Below are 20,213 nucleotides of genomic sequence, written 5' to 3' on the forward strand. Positions count from 1 at the left end.
CCCAGGGTATGTATGTTCGACATGTCAGTAAATTGTAAGAGGAGCATTATGCTAGTATCTTATAATATATTATGACTGTAGATGGGGCTGCTGCTGTAGAGACCCTTCGGGCGGAGCTTGCCCGAGCCAAGGAACAAGCTCGAATAAGCGATGCGGCCGCCCTGAAGGCGGTCGAAGAGTTGAGAGCCGAACAGGCCGCTCATCGCCAGAGCGAGGAAAAGATAGCCGAGATGGATGTTAAGCTAAAAGATGCCGTCGACCGCTATGAGCTCCTTGAAAAGGACAGCCAAGCAAGAGTGGCCGACCTGAAGAAGGCCCTGGAGGCAGCCAAGGAAACCCGCTCTGAAATGAGAGGGATAAGGGAGGAGCTTCGGGAAGCTGGAGATATCACGGCTGGGAGGCCCTATTTGTTGCGGATGAAGTTTGGAGATCCGAAGTATGCCCCTCTGGATCAGTTGTGGAGCGCTGTAGACGCGTATGCTGACCTGGCAAAGAGTGCTGCTGATGCGACTGAGTTTTACAAAGATTGGAAAGACCATCAGGTAGAGAGGTTATTCTGGTCGCAGTTCAGTGCCCCGACGCGTCCGCTGCCGTTGAGTGAAAGGATGTCCGCATGAGCCGAACTCCACAGGTTGTCCGGGCTTGCTATGAGGTCTGTAGTGGATCACTTTGGCCACGTGGACCAAGGCCAGACAACTATTTTGGATTAGTGCAACAATTCCTTGGTGCTGTGTCACATATCGATGCCGTGAAGAGGTCGGCGTGCATAGAGGGTGCGCGGATGACTCTTGCCCATGTTAAAACATACTGGGCTGGGATGGAAACCACCGCTATTGCAACCCAGGGTCCGGGGGAAGGCCAGGACCCGGCCGAGCATTATTTTGAAGAAGTATTAGAAGGCGCCCATTTAATAGAGGCTCAGTGCTCGAAGAGTGCCATGTTCGAGTGACATGTATCTCAACTGTAAAGACAATGCTATGTTAATTATAAAGGTTGTGTTTATACTTTTGCCCGAAAGTATTGTAGTGCCTCCTGTGCGGCCGTTTATGTATGTATATAACCTAAAAGTTAGTAGTCATCGGCTTCATCCCCCACGCATATAATGCGGGGGTGTTCGAGAAAACGCGTAGTCACACTTGATCCAACGTCTTGGTCCGTTAAGGAGGTGGTAGCGCAGCGAACCAGGCAATCGGACTATATAGCTTTAACACTTTCACTTAGACATAGGAGTTTGACGGTGGGGCTACTATATAGTCCCTGGTACTTCCGCGTTCATCCGAATATGGTGCACGTATGTATGTGACCGGGAAACCGGTCCTTTGTTAATGCGGAGGAATCGCGAAGATTCCACTGGGTCATCAAGTGGTTGACCAGTCTCGCGCTGTATCATGACAGTCAGTTTTCGGCTTTCTTTACTGAGGTGCTCATCCAGATGAACCAGGGCACAATCGCAGTAGTTCTCCCTGTGCCGCCTTAGCCGATAGAATGGAACGTAAGGTAGCAAAACACGGGAGCCGGCCAAACCCAACATTTGACCAAAGACATGATTCGGAGCTGATGCATACAAGGCCAAACTCGCGACGCCGAACACTCCCTAAGGTCTTCAGACTTTACAATATATATTGGGCCGAGTAACACCCTCGATAATAAGCCCTGAGTTTCCAGGTACATGCATTAGTCTGGTGTGACAAAAATGCCAAAAACGCCAGTATCCCTTCTGGTTGTATCAAGTTTCCGGAGGGGAAGAAGCAACAAAAGACATTAAAAAGGTTTACGCAGGGTCTTAATCTAAAGAGAAACCTTTGAGCGGGGCCCTGCTGCACGTCTGCGCCTTTATGTCCGTTGTGCCGTATCCTGGAAGGGTGTAGCACGATGATCATCTGTAAAAGGGAAAAACCCAGGTGAAAGACTTCGTGCGAGGAGTTCGGTAATCTAAATGAACCATGAAAATGCAATATGTTATTGTATTGATAGGGTCGGGCCAAACTATGGGCCTCTTCTTTTTGCGAGCAGCCCCTAGCACCATTTATGAGGATATCCCAGCTGGGCTGTTACATTTGGTGGAGCGCCGGACTCGTCTAACCGTGTCCGTGGTCTTGACGACCGACCGTTTATTCTAGTTGGAGGGACCGCTCAGTGTTCGGCTGCTAGAGCCACCACGTATTCTTCCGCGTGTAAGGAACGCTCTGTATTTCCGCTAACTGTGATGACGCTGCGTGGACAGGGCATCTTAATTTTAAGGTAGGCGTAATGCGGTACTGCATTAAAACGAGCAAAGGCCATTCTTTTGAGTAGTGCGTGATAGCCACTTCGGAATGGAGCGATGTCGAAGGTTAGTTCCTCACTTCTAAAGTTGTCGGGAGAACCAAATACAACCTCTAGTACTAGAGAGCCCGTACAGTGGGCCTCGATGCCTGGTATCACTCCTTTAAAGGTAGTGTTGCTTAGGCTGATTCTTGACGGGTCTATCCCCATTTTGCGGACAGTGTCCTGATATATCAGGTTTAGACTACTACCGCCGTCCATAAGGACTCGGGTGAGATGGTATCCATCAATTATTGGGTCGAGCACCAAGGCAGCCAATCCTCCGTGCTGGATACTAGTCGGATGATCCATGCGATCAAAGGTGATCGGGCAGGCCGACCAGGGATTGAATTTGGGGGCAACGGGCTCCACAACGTATACGTCTCGGAGTGCGCGTTTGCGCCTACTCTTTGGAATGTGAGTTGCGTAAATCATATTCACTGTTTTGCTTCTGGTGGGAATTTTTTCTGTCCTCCAGTGTTCGGCTAGCGAGGCTCATCCTCGTCTTCACTTGGCGTCTCCCTCCGCTTTTGTTTGACATTTAGCTTGCCGGCCTGCTTGAAAACCCAACACTCTCTGTGGGTGTGGTTTGCAGGTTTTTCGGGGGTGCCGTGAATCTGACATAATTTGTCTAGAATCTTGTTTAGGCTGGACGGTCCATCTCTACTGCCTTTAAATGGCTTCTTCCATTGACCGGGTCGTGATCCCCTGAATTCGGCATTGACCATCGTGTTCTCTCGGCTATCATCATTGTTTCGACACTTGTTTTTGTTGCGTCGCGACTTCCCGTTGCCATCCCTGACTTCGGATGTGCTTGGGTCGCTGGTGCCGCTACGGGCCAACCAGCTGTCCTCGCCCGCGCAAAAGCGGGTCATAAGGCTTGTTAAGGCTGCCATTGTCCTTGGCTTTTCCTGGCCGAGGTGTCTGGCAAGCCATTTGTCGCGGATACTGTGTTTGAAGGCCGCTAAGGCTTCGGCGTCCGGGCAATCAACTATTTGATTCTTCTTAGTAAGAAATATGTTCCAGAGTTTCCGGGCTCACTCTCCGGGCTGTTGAATTATGTGACTTAGGTCATCTACGTCCGGAGGTCGGACATAGGTCCCTTGAAAATTGGCCCTAAAAGCATCGTCAAGTTCTTCCCAACTTCCAATTGAGTTTTCAGGAAGGCTTTTCAACCAGTGCCGAGCTGGTCCTTTCAATTTGAGGGGTAGGTATTTAATGACGTGGAGATCATCTCCGCGAGCCATGTGAATATGAAGGATAAAGTCCTCAATCCAGACCCCAGGGTCTGTAGTTCCGTCGTATGCCTCTATATTCATGGGTTTAAATCCTTCCGGAAATTCATGGTCCAGCACCTCATCGGTGAAGCACAGGGGGTGTGCGGCACCCCTGTATTTGGACATGTCGTGGCATGCTGTCGACGGATGTTGTGTTCGGTGCTGATTCCTAGCTGGTATTCGATCAATGTGATCGTTTCGGTAGCTCTGATCCCGTGCCGAAGCACGCTTCCTAGATCCATAGATGGACCTGGCCATACCGGACTTTTTGTCCAAGAGCTCATGTAAATCGTGTGCAGACTTGTGTGCGGCATCATTAGCCGTCTTGTCACGGCCACAGGGTGGTTGGTCCGGCTGATCGGTCATTTTCGGCTGAATGGGCTCTATGGCCTCGTTGTCGAATTCGGGCAGCAGCTTACGCTTTGGATAGGTCTTTTTGTGACGATCGCCGCCGTATTTTTCTTCTGTGTCGAGCACTTTGTTCCACCTGCGGTTGAGCGTATCCTGCGCGGCCTTAAGCCTTTGCTTCTGCTTCTTTAGGCTCCTCGCGGTGGCGATAAGCCTTCTGTGGAGGTTCTCTTGTTCCAAGAGTTTTCCTGGGATGATGAGTGCATCATCGTCCGGGCTGTTCTCCTCTCCGGAGACAGGTTGGTGAATTTTACCCTCGGGATCAGCGTCATCTGACGTTGGCTCCGGACTATGTTCTTCGTCCCCTGGCTCATCCTGCTCCATCTCTGGGTCCATGGGGTCGTCGTTTCCTTTGGAGTCAACCGGGGTATTATTATTTCTTGCGCTGTTGTCGCTGTTTTTACTGTGGCAGGATTTAGAGCGGCGCCTACGGCGCCGCTTTGGTGGCTTATCGAGGGGATTATCCTTCGTTGCATCATCACCATCGCCTTCTTTTGGTGTGTCCACCATATATATATATCATATGATGAGGTGGCAGTCCAGCGCCCGGTGGGCGGTGGTTCCTGTTCTTCTCCTGCATCATCATAAATACCGTCGATGTCTTTAGAGTCGAAATCGAACGTGTCGGTTAGGTCATCGACAGTGGCTATTAAGTGGGTGGTGGGTGGGGAATGAATTTCTTTGTCGTCCGCTTCCGACTCGAGCCGGACATAGTTCGGCCAAGAATCTCCCGACAAGGAAAGAGACCTTAATTAATTTAGCACATCACCCAAGGGCGAGTGTTGGGAAATATCCGCGGAGGTGAACTCCATGACTGATGGCCAATCATGTGGTGGCCGGAGACGAGTCCAAGGTTCCGAGGATACCATCCTTACAGGAGGTGGCTTCAGTGTTCGGCTCCAACGCCGATGAGTGTTCGGCCTCCATGGAGGATGCGACCTACTCCAGTTTGATTCCCAGGGCTGCCGCAGGTACGATCTCCCGAACACTGTCTGATGGCAGATCTAAGTCATGCTCGTCGTGACTGTTCGGCGTACCTGACATGGGCTCGAATCCATCGAAGATCAAGTCTCCGTGAATATCGGCAGTATAGTTTAAACTTCCAAACCTGACCTGATTGCCAGGGGCATAGCTATCGATCTGCTCCTGGTGGCCAAGCGAGTTGGCTCGCAATACGAAGCCGCAGAATATGAAGATCTATCCGGGAAGGAAAACCTCCCCCTGGACTGCGTCGTTGAAGATGATTGAAGGATCCATCAAGCCTTATCGCGACGACACAATGGAACTCTCAATGAAAGCACCAATGTCGGTGTCAAAACCGGCGGATCTCGGGTAGGGGGTCCCGAACTGTGCGTCTAAGGCTATTGGTAACAGGAGGCAGGGGACACGATGTTTTACCCAGGTTCGGGCCCTCTCAATGGAGGTAATACCCTACTTCCTGCTTGATTGATCTTGATGATATGAGTATTACAAGAGTTGATCTACCATGAGATTGAAGAGGCTAAACCCTAGAAGCTAGCCTATGATCATGATTGTTTTTGTCCTACGGACCAAACCCTCCAGTTTATATAGACACCGTAGGGGGATAGGGTTACACAGAGTCGGTTACAGGGAAGGAAACCTACATATCCGAATTGCCAAGCTTGCCTTCCACGCAAAGGAGAGTCCCATCCGGACACGGGACGAAGTCTTCAATCTTGTATCTTCATAGTCCAACAGTCCGGCCAAAGTATATAGTCCGGCTGTCCGAGGACCCCTTATTCCAGGACTCCCTCAATCATCAACAGCTTGGTCCATGTAAGACGGTTTCTAACTCTGAGTTAGTAACTGCTTTGCAAAAAGGGACGTAAGTCCTTTGGATCACGGCTATAGATTGCGGATCTATACATTCATTTGACCTATGACCTCATGTTAGGGATCATGATAGTGAATTTTGACTGCAGTTTCACTGAGCTCTGCAGCTAGTATAATATGTGGTCACGAGAGTGCTTAAGTTTTGCATGGCTGGACATATAACTCAACTTAGCAAAACCACGGCGCAAGCATGTAGTTGGCATGATTAAAGTGAGGTCACCTGAGTCCTAATTTTAAATCCATAACCCTTCTGCTGTTAAAACGACGCAACAGTTTGACCACGGACCAGCTGAAGATAATTGGATCCGGAACCGATATTTAAATCGCGTCCCACCTGTTGTGTTGCGCAGATGCGGTGTGTACGCAGATCGCGGAATTGCTAGTACTGGTAAATTTTTTGTTCAAACGTTGAATTGGTGGCATAATCATGGTGATGATGCAATGGATTACCTGAACAGGAGATCCACGGCGAGTGAGATGAAGGAGACCGATAATTTTTCAGTGACGAGCGTACTCTACAGAGGGATCAGGATTGGCTTTCCTTTGCAGAGCTAGAATATGCCTCGCCTGTCGGCACCGATGCTAGATGGAGAGAGATCTGGAACTCATCTTGCGGATGACCCCACAAGTTAGTCAAATACTTGGAGGAACTATTTGAGAGCCCACATGTCAGTATAACTTGGAAGTCCACCTACCACATTTTCTCACCCCAGATGAAGGTACTCCTCGTATGACTCATATAAGGCCAACCCCACAAGTTAGTGAGAGACTTAGAGGAATTAGTAACTGAGAGCCCACTTGCCAGTCTCGTCGACGGTCAAGTGAAGTCGACCTACCACATCTCGTCACGCCAAAAAACATGTGCATCTCTCATGCGTCCAAAAACTCACCCCACCTATCAAGTTATTCTTCTCCTGCACACAAAAAATCAAAGTAGCCTCTCTCTTTCTCTCTCTCTCTCTCTCTCTCTCTCTCTTATCTCTCTCCCAGATTCAAAATCATTGAAGGAGATCGCTAACAAACTGCAGGGAAGCAGATTCCCCCACAATTTAGAAAGGTGTGAGTTCCGAACAATCAGCACATAAGATTCGGCAATCAAAGGTTAGTAAAAAATTTATCAACGCACCTTTGCATGGCGATTCCTGATACACGAGATTCAATTCATGGATGAATTTCTTGTGGTCGGGATTCATAGAATAAAACTGTTTAGTTTTACATTGTAGCTCTGATTTGAGTTTGTTTTTTGTTTTGTGTACTCTCGTCCTTGTAATACGAGCTTGTTACTTTTGTTAGGTTTCAATGGTTATCTTTTTGTTAAGTGTTGCACAAGCAAACTAGCATCAGAGGATCTCACGTTGGCTGAGGTTGTAGTTTAATTAAAAAAATGCATCTGGTGTACCGCTTATACTTGGTGAAGAGGCACGGGTATGGTTTTGGTATACCAGATGAGCCTTGATGAATCATATAAATCTTTTGTTTAGAAATTAAAAAAAATGCATATGCTGCTTTGGATATCTAATTCTGTTTCGTGCTATGTGTTTAGGATTTGGCGAAGGGGATAACAGATGAGGCAAAGAAATATCATAGTTCTCCATCCATTTCAAAGGGAACGCAACATTCACAACAGCAAGTAGTGTACAACGGCAGCACGGATTGCATGGTAGAAGCAGCACAGTCCCTTGGTTGCACAAGTGCCGGAGAAACAAGGAGAAGCATTGCACAAAGCGACAGTGGAGAGGCAGACTCATTTATGGATTTGACCGTGCCATGCAGAAACAACGCTGCTGCGTGTGACAAACAACAGAGCAGCAGCAGCTCCGCTGTAAGTAGACCTGTGGCTGGCGATGAAATTGATGTCTTCAGAAGTGAATGCGATCAGACGAATGAAGACACGCTAGACAGAATCACCATGGCGCCGCCGACCATTATAGAGAAAGAAATGGACGACATGTTCAAAGAAGGCATATACCCAACGATTCATGAGGTCACTGAAGCGCTCGAACCAGAGGGTGGTATGGTATTCGGATCATTGGATGAGTGCCTTTTATTTTTTTGAAGATATGCAAGAAAGGTTGGCTTTGCTGCCAAGCGATCAACGAGTAGAAGATCGACATATGATCAGTAGCTTGACAAGCAGGTGTTTCAGTGCACCAAGGAAGGGCAAAATAAAACAACTGAGAGACATGTTAAGGAAAGAAGGAGCAATTGCTTGATCTGGACAAGCTGCCCAGTCCAAATAACAACCAAGAGGGATGCAGATAGGAGGAAATGGTATCTGAAGAATGTGCGCCTAGAGCACAACCACCAACTTCACCCATCAGATTGGATGCTGAAGTTCATGAGATGCTATAAGAAGATGACACCTCAAGAGAAATTCTTTATACAAGTGCTGCAGAAGGCGAGGTTAGAACTGAGGAAGGTTATGCAGATTTTTACTGCCATGGGGAAACCGAGGCGAGAAATTATGTTCGACACGATTGACATAAGCAACATTGCATGCCGGGACAGGGCTGGAGAGCGCAACACTGATATCGAGGACACCATGAAATTGTTTGCCGATATGCAGAGGCGGAGGCCGGGATTCCACCATGTGGAAGAGACAGAGAACAATGTAGTGCGGAGCCTGTTCTGGACTGACTCCTTGTGCAAGATGAATTATGAGCTATATGGAGATTTCGTGTCTTTTGACACGACATTCTCTACGAATATATATGGCTTGCCATTTGCACCAATTATAGGTGTCGACAACCATGGGTCGACCGTGCTGTTTGGACTAGGCCTTTTGAAGGATGAGAAAATAGGGTCATTCAAGTGGCTTCTAAGCACATTTGTCGAGGCAATGGGAGGTAAAGAGCCTAAATACATAATAACAGACCAGGACCAGGCGATGAAGACTGCAATAAAGGAAGCTCTTCCGAGAACGAGGCTGTAACGCCCTCGATGCGGCTATATCTCCCACGTGTCGAAGCACGACTTAGAGGCATAACCGCATTGAAAGCAATGTCGCAAGTGAGGTAATCTTCACACAACCCATGTAATACATAAGGGAAAAAGATACATAGTTGGCTTACAATCGCCACTTCACACAATTACATGAATAAAGCATTACATCATCCAGATACAATCAAGGTCCGACTACGGAACCAAAATAAAAGAAGAACCCCAAATGCGACAAAGGTCCCTGATCGACCCCAACTGGGCTCCACTACTGATCAACTAGAACGAAACAACACAAAGGGCAAGATCTTCATTGAGCTCCTCCTTGAGCTCGGATGCGTCACCTGCACGGTTTCATCAGCACCTGCAAACTGGTTTTGGAAGTATCTGGTGAGTCACGAGGACTCAGCAATCTCGCACCCGCGAGATCAAGACTATTTAAGCTTATGGGTAAGGTAAAGGCATGAGGTGGAGCTGCAGCAAGCGACTAGCATATATGGTGGCTAACATACGCAAATGAGAGCGAGAAGAGAAGGCAAAGCACGGTCGATAAAAGTATGATCAAGAAGTGATCCTATAGCAACCTGCGGCAAGCATAACTCCAACACCGTGTTCACTTCCCGGACTCCGCCGGAAAGAGACCATCACGGTTACACACACGGTTGATGTATTTTAATTAAGGTCAACTTCGGGTTTTCTACAACCGGACATTAACAAATTCCCATTTGCCACATAACTGCGGGCACGGCTCTCGAAAGTTTAAATCCCTACAGGGGTGTCCCAACTTAGCCCATGACAAGCTCTCACGGTCAACGAAGGAATAGACCTCCACCCGAGACACTCCGATCAGACTCGGTATCCCGGTACAACAAGACATTTCGACAGGGTAAAACTAAACCAGCAACACCGCCCGAATGTGTCGACAAATCCCGATAGGAGCTGCACATATCTCTTTCTCAGGGCACACTCAGATGAGACTAGCTACGAGTAAAACCAACCCTCAAGTTTCCCCGAGGTGGCCCCGCAGGCAGCTCAGTTCGAACCAACACTCAGAGGAGCACTGGCTCGGGGGGGTTAGAATAAAGATGACCCTTGAGTCTGCAGAACCCAAGGGAAGGTGGTAGGTTGTTAGTGCAAATGGTAAAACCAATGTTGGGCATTGCTGGAGGAGCTTTACTTAAGGCGAACTGTCAAGGGGTTCCCATTATAGCCCAACCGTGTAAGGAACGCAAAATCCGGGAACATAACACCGATATGACGGAAACTAGGGCGGCAAGAGTGGAACAAAACACCAGGCATAAGGCCGAGCCTTCCACCCTTTACCAAGTATATAGATGCATTAATTAAATAAGATATATTGTGATATCCCAACAAGTAAACATGTTCCAACAAGGAACAACATCTCCATGTTCCAACAAGGAACAAACTTCAATCTTCACCTGCAACTAACAACGCTATAAGAGGGGATGAGCAAAGCGGTAACATAGCCAATCAACGGTTTGCTAGGACATGGTGGGTTAGAGGTTTGACATGGCAATTTGGGAGGCTGATAAGAAAATGGTAGACATCGTAGCATTGGCATAGCAAAAGAGCGAGCAAACTAGCATAGCAAAGATAGTAGTGATTTCGAGGGTATGATCATCTTGCCTGAGATCCCGCAAGGAATAAGAACGATTCCATGAAGAAGACAAACGGGCGTAGTCGAACGAATCCTCACAACTCCGGAGCGAAACCGAAGCTAACGAGAGAAGCAACCCAGAAAGAAGCAAACATCATGGTAAACACACAAGCATAAACATGGCATAATGCGCAAACAAGTATGATGCATGTCCGGTTTAATGAGGCATGGCATGGCAAAGTGCAACAAGGAATACTACAAGTTAAGTGGAGCTCAATATGCAACGAGTTGCATATTGACAAAACACCACGACAAGTTAATTTAGTTCGATCTCGTTTATGTACCCCAACAAAATTAAATGTTGATTCACATGGCAAGAGGTGAAGCATGACAAAACTACCTATCTAGGCAAGTTTAAATGAGGCCGGAAGCAACGAACAATAATTCCGGTAGATCCTCATATGCATAGTTTAAGGTTTGGTACTGTTCTGCCCTAAACACAATTTTAGAGTTGTTAAACATGCAAGATGAGTGCACCATGTTAAACTAGGCAAAATTCTACCCCATTTACATATAAAGTTTATTAAAATCGGAGTTACGGTTATTTAGTTATGAATTAAACTATTTTAGCATGACATAGGAGCAAATTTAATCAAACATCATTTTAAACATTTTTAACATGGATGAAAGTGGCATATTATGAAACTAGGCAAAATTCTAAGCATTTTACATATATAAGTTATTTACATGTGATGCACGGTTCAAGAGTAATTAAATGCATGAACTAGGAGGGTTTTACTGTAAAACAGTTAAATTACTGGATAAAGCGAAATTCGCAGAACTGAAAAAAAAACAAGACATGGGCCAGATCTGCTGGGCGCTGGGCTGGGGTCTCACCATGGGCTCTTGGCCCGGTCGATGGAGGAGGCTGGCTGGGCCTGGGGTGGCTGTGACCCAGCCGGATCGGTCAACGGGCGAGCGAGGGGTCGGGCGAACTGCTCTGCTCGTTTCTGACGAACAGAAACAACATCATGTCCATGGCGACAGGAAGCAGGAGGTCGCCGCGGCGGGGCTCGGGGGGGAACCGGCCGCAACGGGCGGATCCGGGCGCGGGAAGATGGATCTGGCTGGTCTTGGGGAAGATCGAGGCGCGGGATGCAGCGCGAAGCAGAGGGCGACGATGGCGAGGCAGAGGAGCGGACGAAGCTCTTGCAGGGCGGGCGTCCACACTCGATGACTCGTGCGCGTGGACGAGGACGGCTGCAGTGCTGCTGGCGGCTTGCTCGCCGGGGATGGCGCGGGCCGCGACAGTGAAGGCAAAGGGCGACGGCGCAGCCACGACAACTTGGCGGCGGCTGACTTGGAAGAAGGGGACGGTCATGGCGTCGGGGCGGAGCGGCTGGTCCGACGAGGCGCACGGGAGGAGGAGGAAAGGCCCTGGCGGCTTGACTCTGGCAGAAGACGGCGGAGCTCCATCCGGTGGCCATGGCGAGGCTCCTGACTGTCCTGAAGAACAAGAGACGGCGAGGTGAGGTGGAGAAGAGGGAAAACAGAGGGAAAAGGAAGGAGAGGGCGACAACGGCCCTACTCTCGGACGAGTTCCGGCGAGGTACGGTTGCCGGTGGTGGCGCCCGAGGAGCAGCGGCAGTCGGGCACGAGGTGCTCGAGGAGGAATCGAGCGGGAGGATCTCGGGGCCTCGGTTGCGGGGTTGGGTGGATCGAGGGAAGGAGGTGGTTGGCCCGATCGGGAATTCGAGGGAGAGAGGGTGGATCTGGAGGGATCCCGATGAAGATGCTGAGTGGGTGGCGGCGTGGCTAGGGACAAGGGGAGAATTTTTAGGGTTGTCCAAATAGATTAGGGGCGGACTATATATATGAAAAAGGAGGGGAGTTTGGATCATCCGATTAAAATCGTACGGTCGTGAATAAAATAGTTAGGGAGCCCAATTAACAAAACGGAGATGTTTTGTAGATGTTTGGGGATGATCCGGATACAATGGTGACGACTCCCCGGGTCGGGTTCGAGACAATTTCGGACGCGCACGTGAGGGGTTCGATGCACTGTGCAGAGGGGGGGGGGAAGAGAGAGAGAGAGCCCGGCATGGTTTCCGGATACCGAAAACGTCCGACGTTAGACCGGCTATATTGCCGCTATAGTTATCCGTTGGGCTATCAAACGAACTCCGAATGCGATGAAACTTGACAGCCGGTCTATCTACACTATAATAAGACCACACGTCAACTCTCAACCCATTCCGAGAACATTTTTCCGCCACTTATAAAATAATATTTCGGACATGCCGCGGGTGCGTGCAAGTGTGAAAGGGCTCAGAACGGACAACGGAGAGAACGAGGAGGCCGGGACGGATGCAAGTTTTGAAAACATGATGATGCTATGCACATGATGACATGATGAAATGCAACACGCAATAAAATGACAAGGCAACAACAACGAATAACTGGACGACACCTGGCACATCGGTCTCGGGGCGTTACAACACTCCACCACTACGAGAGGATCTCGTCCCGAGATCTAGAATGGCACCGGAGGGAAAACGGAAGAGAAAAAGAAAGGTAAAACTAAGTTGCTTCTTTGACGAACGAGTGAAACCACGAACCTTGAGAGGTTGAGCAATTTAAAAGAAAGAGTACAACAGAGATGAACGAGATTGCAAACAATCCGTTAGAAAAAAACAAGGAACATTATGGGAACTTGAAGGTTGCAAAGACATGAATCAAGAGTTTAAAGGACAAGATAGAATTTGAAAACACTCCTGTTAAAACAAGATGAGAGGGGAAGAATTCGGGCAGCACTCCGGTTGAACATGGAAGGAATTGAACATGAACTTGACAATATGAGAGGATACTTGATGAAATGAACAACACACTGCCTCCGGAACTATTAAAAAAAAGGCACAAGGGGTAAGAAAGATTTCAGACAGCTCTCCAGTTGAGGAAGGAGGGAAAACTTGATAAAATTAGAGAACTCGAATGAAAACACGACACTCCGGTTAAATGGATAAGTAAGGAAAAGAACATGATCTCCAAAATGATATAATGGGTCAAAGAAAACATCACAATGCCTTCGGGACAAATGAAAGAGTGGAATCGAGAGAACAAAGAAGAGAATAACAACTTCTATCACAATTGAATTTGAAAGAGCCTCCTTAAAAAGAAGGATTGAACGGAGTTGTTAGAAAACCAACAACAAAAAGAATAAGCTTGTAGTGGACTTATTGAAACATCTCAACATTATGAGGTGACAAATGGCCACTAAAGGAAGCCATTGATTTGAGTGAGAGCACCAAGGCGATGAAAACTTCTTTCACCAAGAGGATAGGAGAAAACTTGGATCATTGATAAGCACCACAAAAGCAGCATTCCTTAGGGAAGGCTTTAGGTGAAAAATGACACAAGATAACTCCAACAAGGAGATTGATGGATTTAAAATACCTCAATCTTGACAACTTGAATAACCAAGGGAAATTGTCAAGAGTGACATAACACCATCTGAAAAGATAAGGTCGAAAGAATTGCACTTCGGAATGCAAGATGAAGAATGCTTGAACTCCTCAAAACAAAACATGTGTTAAGCACCATGTTTATTTTGAAGTATGGCTTGACGGATCTTAACTTCGAGAGAAAACTTGATGAACAATTGAAGAATGAAAGGAATCCTTGACGGACCACCATGAAGAAACTCCATGAAGAACTCCGGTAAACAAAAGGAATGAAAAGAAAGGGAAATTGAAAACACAAGGTGAATACTTGCAATGATTTAGATGGATCTCCGTGATAATTAGAGCTTGGAACTCCGGGAAAAAGAGAAGATGAAACAAATGAAACCGAGAATTTTAAGGGCCTCCGGAATAAAGAATTAATCACTTGGATGAACAAGAATAAGAATTATGTTATGCTTATCCTTCACCAATTAAATTGATGACAAGCAACGGATTTGGCATACCACTTATTCTCATAGAAAGGATTAAAAGAGATATATCAAAACTTGAGAAGGTCTTCAACGAACCACCGGTAGGATTGGAACAACAAATGAATTGATATGATGAACAAGGAAGAGAGATCTTGAAAGAACCACCGTAAGAATTGATAATGATCAAAGTAGGGGTGCATCACCGGTAAGAATTAGCAAATGAATGAAGGTGCTTGAGACAAACTAGATACATGAGAACAAAGAGATCAAGAACTGATTAGAGGATATTCGACTGATGCACCGGCAAGATAGGAGAACGAGAGCTGAAAGCTGAGAATGAATAATTCTGAGATGATGGGCTTCAAAGAATGAAACTGAAAAGACTCCTAAAATGCTCCGGATGGGTGAAAAAGATTCTCACAATCGAAAACAATTATGAGAGGATGGCAACAAGCTAGCACCATGAATCTTGAAGAGAATAGAGCAAGATTAAAGAGAAACTCTTTTTCGGTCTTCAAATGATGAGAATGACAACGAGAAACACCACCAAGAATTATTGAGGCACACCGGAAGAATCAAAAGCGAAGAGGTTGAGCCAACTATGAAAAGAATTTGAAAGATCTTGGAGAAAGCATTTGACTGATGATAACTCATTCTTACGTCAAACTTGGAGAAGAATTTAGGATAGCTCTGGGAAAATAGAAGAGTCAGGTAAGATCCTGGGAAAAGACTTGTGGGTTAGGGCCCACTCAAAAGAAAACACCGTTGAAAAGATTTAAAAGAGATGTTGCACCGGATGAATTAAATGACTTGAATGAGATACCAATCTCGAAAGAGCTTGAACGAATGCAGAGTGGAAACACGAATCTTCGAGATATCTTGAGCACTCCGGAATAACAAATAGCGAGAAGTAGAATGATAATGAGGTGCACCGGTATGAGAAGACATTGAAATGAGGAAAAAGGTATGATTAACAAAACTTGACTTGAATCCACCGGAGAAGAGAAAGGAATGAGGAATGACGAACTAGTAGAACATCTTCTTGAGAACCACCGGGTAAGAACATTGACGGAAAAGAATGGAGAAACTTCACAAAAATAAAAGGATACTTGGTAAAGAAATCCTAGTCCTTGAGGAAAAAGGGTGGGTGGGCGGGAAAAAAACAAAGGCAACTTGGAGACGGATGAAACAAACACCGTTGAGAAGAAATGATAATTGGTCTTGCTGATGTTGAAGTGATCGGATCCACTTGAAGAGAAACACACCGGTTGAAAAGGATTGACATGACAATCTCGATTGTCGAGAAGGGTTGGTATTCACATCAGAGTATGAGAACACCATTTCGGAAAGGTATGGAATCAACACTTGACATTGAAGCAACTCGAATACCACAACTCAAAACAAAAACAAAGGACTGGCTTGCAGAATAAGCCAGAACAAACATATGATAGAAATTTCGTCCGAAGTTTTCGTGGTGGGGCCTACACGGGCTCAATCGTACAACACCATCATGTACAAGGCAGTGCACATGACATACGAAGCATCCCCGAGTCGGCATAGCCAAGGACTCTTTAAGACACAATGAGACCACTGTAAAACCAACCGTGAATAGGCGGACCACTAGACGTCGAACCCCAATTTCATATCATACATCCGTCAGAAAGATATCCTAAGGGCTACTTGAATTCCCACCTATGAAACTCCCGAAATTTTCCGGTTATGCAATCAGGTGTTGGGGATACAGGGGAAGCAATATATCTCACACAAAACTAGCAAATCCTACATCCAGCTGTATCCATCCTTCAACACATAACCAAGAAACCTTCGGAAATCGTCTACCTCAACCTTCGAAAAGCATCCGTTTTACGAGTCATGGCAATACTCCCGTACTCACCTCAGTACTGGGTTATCGGGGTTATCTCACCAACAACTGCATAAAAGAGATTTTCGATGTCGGCGTACTAAACTCAGGTATTCCAGAACTGCAACGATAAAATTATGATGACAACACCTCAGAGCTCAACTCCCCGTGACACTTCCACTAAACCCCTGACAGGAGGCACCAAGACAATGTTCTCATCATAAAACCATCGGAACGATTCCAAGATACCCGCGGGATCCTAAATTTTTTTTAGTGAAATTTGAGAAGAGAAGAGTCAAAACTCTACGTCAGGATGCCTTACCAGAGCGATGAAAAGATTGGGGAGTAAAAAGAATTCCTAACTCTCCGATATATATAATCCTAAATGACTCAAAACATTTTTCTAGACACAACTCGGCCGCTAAAAACGATCAAGCAGTGGGGCTCCTAAGGTCGGGGAAGGCTCTGATTACCAACTTGTAACGCCCTCGATGCGGCTATATCTCCCACGTGTTGAAGCACGACTTAGAGGCATAACCGCATTGAAAGCAATGTCGCAAGTGAGGTAATCTTCACACAACCCATGTAATACATAAGGGAAAAAGATACATAGTTGGCTTACAATCGCCACTTCACACAATTACATGAATAAAGCATTACATCATCCAGATACAATCAAGGTCCGACTACGGAACCAAAATAAAAGAAGAACCCCAAATGCGACAAAGGTCCCCGATCGACCCCAACTGGGCTCCACTACTGATCAACTAGAACGAAACAACACAAAGGGCAAGATCTTCATTGAGCTCCTCCTTGAGCTCGGATGCGTCACCTGCATGGTTTCATCGGCACCTGCAAACTGGTTTTGGAAGTATCTGGTGAGTCACGAGGACTCAACAATCTCGCACCCGCGAGATCAAGACTATTTAAGCTTATGGTAAGGTAAAGGCATGAGGTGGAGCTGCAGCAAGCGACTAGCATATATGGTGGCTAACATACGCAAATGAGAGCGAGAAGAGAAGGCAAAGCACGGTCGATAAAAGTATGATCAAGAAGTGATCCTATAGCAACCTGCGGCAAGCATAACTCCAACACCGTGTTCACTTCCCGGACTCCGCCGGAAAGAGACCATCACGGTTACACACACGGTTGATGTATTTTAATTAAGGTCAACTTCGGGTTTTCTACAACCGGACATTAACAAATTCCCATCTTCCACATAACCGCGGGCACGACTCTCGAAAGTTTAAATCCCTGCAGGGGTGTCCCAACTTAGCCCATGACAAGCTCTCACGGTCAACGAAGGAATAGACCTCCACCCAAGACACTCCGATCAGACTCGGTATCCCGGTACAACAAGACATTTCGACAGGGTAAAACTAAACCAGCAACACCGCCCGAATGTGCCGACAAATCCCGATAGGAGCTGCACATATCTCTTTCTCAGGGCACACTCAGATGAGACTAGCTACGAGTAAAACCAACCCTCAAGTTTCCCCGAGGTGGCCCCGCAGGCAGCTCAGTTTGAACCAACACTCAGAGGAGCACTGGCCCGGGGGGGTTAGAATAAAGATGACCCTTGAGTCTGCAGAACCCAAGGGAAGGTGGTAGGTTGTTAGTGCAAATGGTAAAACCAATGTTGGGCATTGCTGGAGGAGCTTTACTTAAGGCGAACTGTCAAGGGGTTCCCATTATAGCCCAACCGTGTAAGGAATGCAAAATCCGGGAACATAACACCGATATGACGGAAACTAGGGCGGCAAGAGTGGAACAAAACACCAGGCATAAGGCCGAGCCTTCCACCCTTTACCAAGTATATAGATGCATTAATTAAATAAGATATATTGTGATATCCCAACAAGTAAACATGTTCCAACAAGGAACAACATCTCCATGTTCCAACAAGGAACAAACTTCAATCTTCACCTGCAACTAACAACGCTATAAGAGGGGCTGAGCAAAGCGGTAACATAGCCAATCAACGGTTTGCTAGGACATGGTGGGTTAGAGGTTTGACATGGCAATTTGGGAGGCTGACAAGCAAATGGTAGGCATCGTAGCATTGGCATAGCAAAAGAGCAAGCAAACTAGCATAGCAAAGATAGTAGTGATTTCGAGGGTATGATCATCTTGCCTGAGATCCCGCAAGGAAGAAGAACGATTCCATGAAGAAGACAAACGGGCGTAGTCGAACGAATCCTCACAACTCCGGAACGAAACCGAAGCTAACGAGAGAAGCAACCCAGAAAGAAGCAAACAACATGGTAAACACACAAGCATAAACATGGCATGAAGCGCAAACAAGTATGATGCATGTCCGATTTAATGAGGCATGGCATGGCAAAGTGCAACAAGCAATACTACAAGTTAAGTGGAGCTCAATATGCAACGAGTTGCATATTGACAAAACACCACGACAAGTTAATTTAGTTCGATCTCGTTTATGTACCCCAACAAAATTAAATGTTGATTCACATGGCAAGAGGTGAAGCATGACAAAACTACCTATCTAGGCAAGTTTAAATGAGGCCGGAAGCAACGAACAATAATTCCGGTAGATCCTCATATGCATAGTTTAAGGTTTGGTACTGTTCTGCCCTAAACACAATTTTAGAGTTGTTAAACATGCAAGATGATTGCACCATGTTAAACTAGGAAAAATTCTACCCCATTTACATATAAAGTTTATTAAAATCGGAGTTACGGTTATTTAGTTATGAATTAAACTATTTTAGCATGACATAGGAGCAAATTTAATCAAACATCATTTTAAACATTTTTAACATGGATGAAAGTGGCATATTATGAAACTAGGCAAAATTCTAAGCATTTTACATATATAAGTTATTTACATGTGATGCACGGTTAAAGAGTAATTAAATGCATGAACTAGGAGGGTTTTACTGTAAAACAGTTAAATTACTGGATAAAGCGAAATTCGCAGAACTGAAAAAAAAACAAGACATGGGCCAGATCTGCTGGGCGCTGGGCTGGGGTCTCACCATGGGCTCTTGGCCCGGTGGATGGAGGAGGCTGGCTGGGCCTGCGGTGGCTGTGACCCAGCCGGATCAGTCAACGGGCGAGCGAGGGGTCGGGCGAACTGCTCTGCTCGTTTCTGACGAACAGAAACAGCAGCATGTCCATGGCGACAGGAAGCAGGAGGTCGCCGCGGCGGGGCTCGGGGGGGAACCGGCCGGAACAGGAGGATCCGGGCGCGGGAAGATGGATCTGGCCGGTCTTGGGGAAGATCGAGGCGCGGGATGCAGCGCGAAGCAGAGGGCGACGGTGGCGAGGCAGAGGAGCGGACGAAGCTCTTGCAGGGCGGGCGTCCACACTCGATGACTCGTGCGCGTGGACGAGGACGGTTGCGGTGCTGCTGGCGGCTTGCTCGCCGGGGATGGCGCGGGCCGCGGCAGTGAAGGCAAAGGGCGACGGCGCAACCACGACAGCTTGGCGGCGGCTGACTTGGAAGAAGGGGACGGTCATGGCGTCGGGGCGGAGCCGCTGGTCCGACGAGGCGCACGGGAGGAGGAAAGGCCCTGGCGGCTTGACTCTAGCAGAAGACGGAGGAGCTCCATCCGGTGGCCATGGTGAGGCTCCTGACTGTCCTGAAGAACAAGAGACGACGAGGTGAGGTGGAGAAGAGGGAAAACAGAGGGAAAAGGAAGGAGAGGGCGACAGCGGCCCTACTCTCGGACGAGCTCCGGCGAGGTACGGTTGCCGGTGGTGGCGCCCGAGGAGCAGCGGCAGTCGGGCACGAGGTGCTCGAGGAGGAATCGAGCGGGAGGAGCTCGGGGCCTCGGTTGCGGGGTTGGGTGGATCGAGGGAAGGAGGTGGTTGGCCCGATCGGGAATTCGAGGGAGAGAGGGTGGATCTGGAGGGATCCCGATGAAGATGCTGAGTGGGTGGCGGCGCGGCTAGGGACAAGGGGAGAATTTTTAGGGTTGTCCAAAATAGATTAGGGGCGGACTATATATATGAAAAAGGAGGGGAGTTTGGATCATCCGATTAAAATCGTACGGT

Source organism: Triticum aestivum, chromosome 2B (assembly GCF_018294505.1).
Source record: "Triticum aestivum cultivar Chinese Spring chromosome 2B, IWGSC CS RefSeq v2.1, whole genome shotgun sequence".
Classification (NCBI taxonomy): Eukaryota; Viridiplantae; Streptophyta; class Magnoliopsida; order Poales; family Poaceae; genus Triticum; species Triticum aestivum.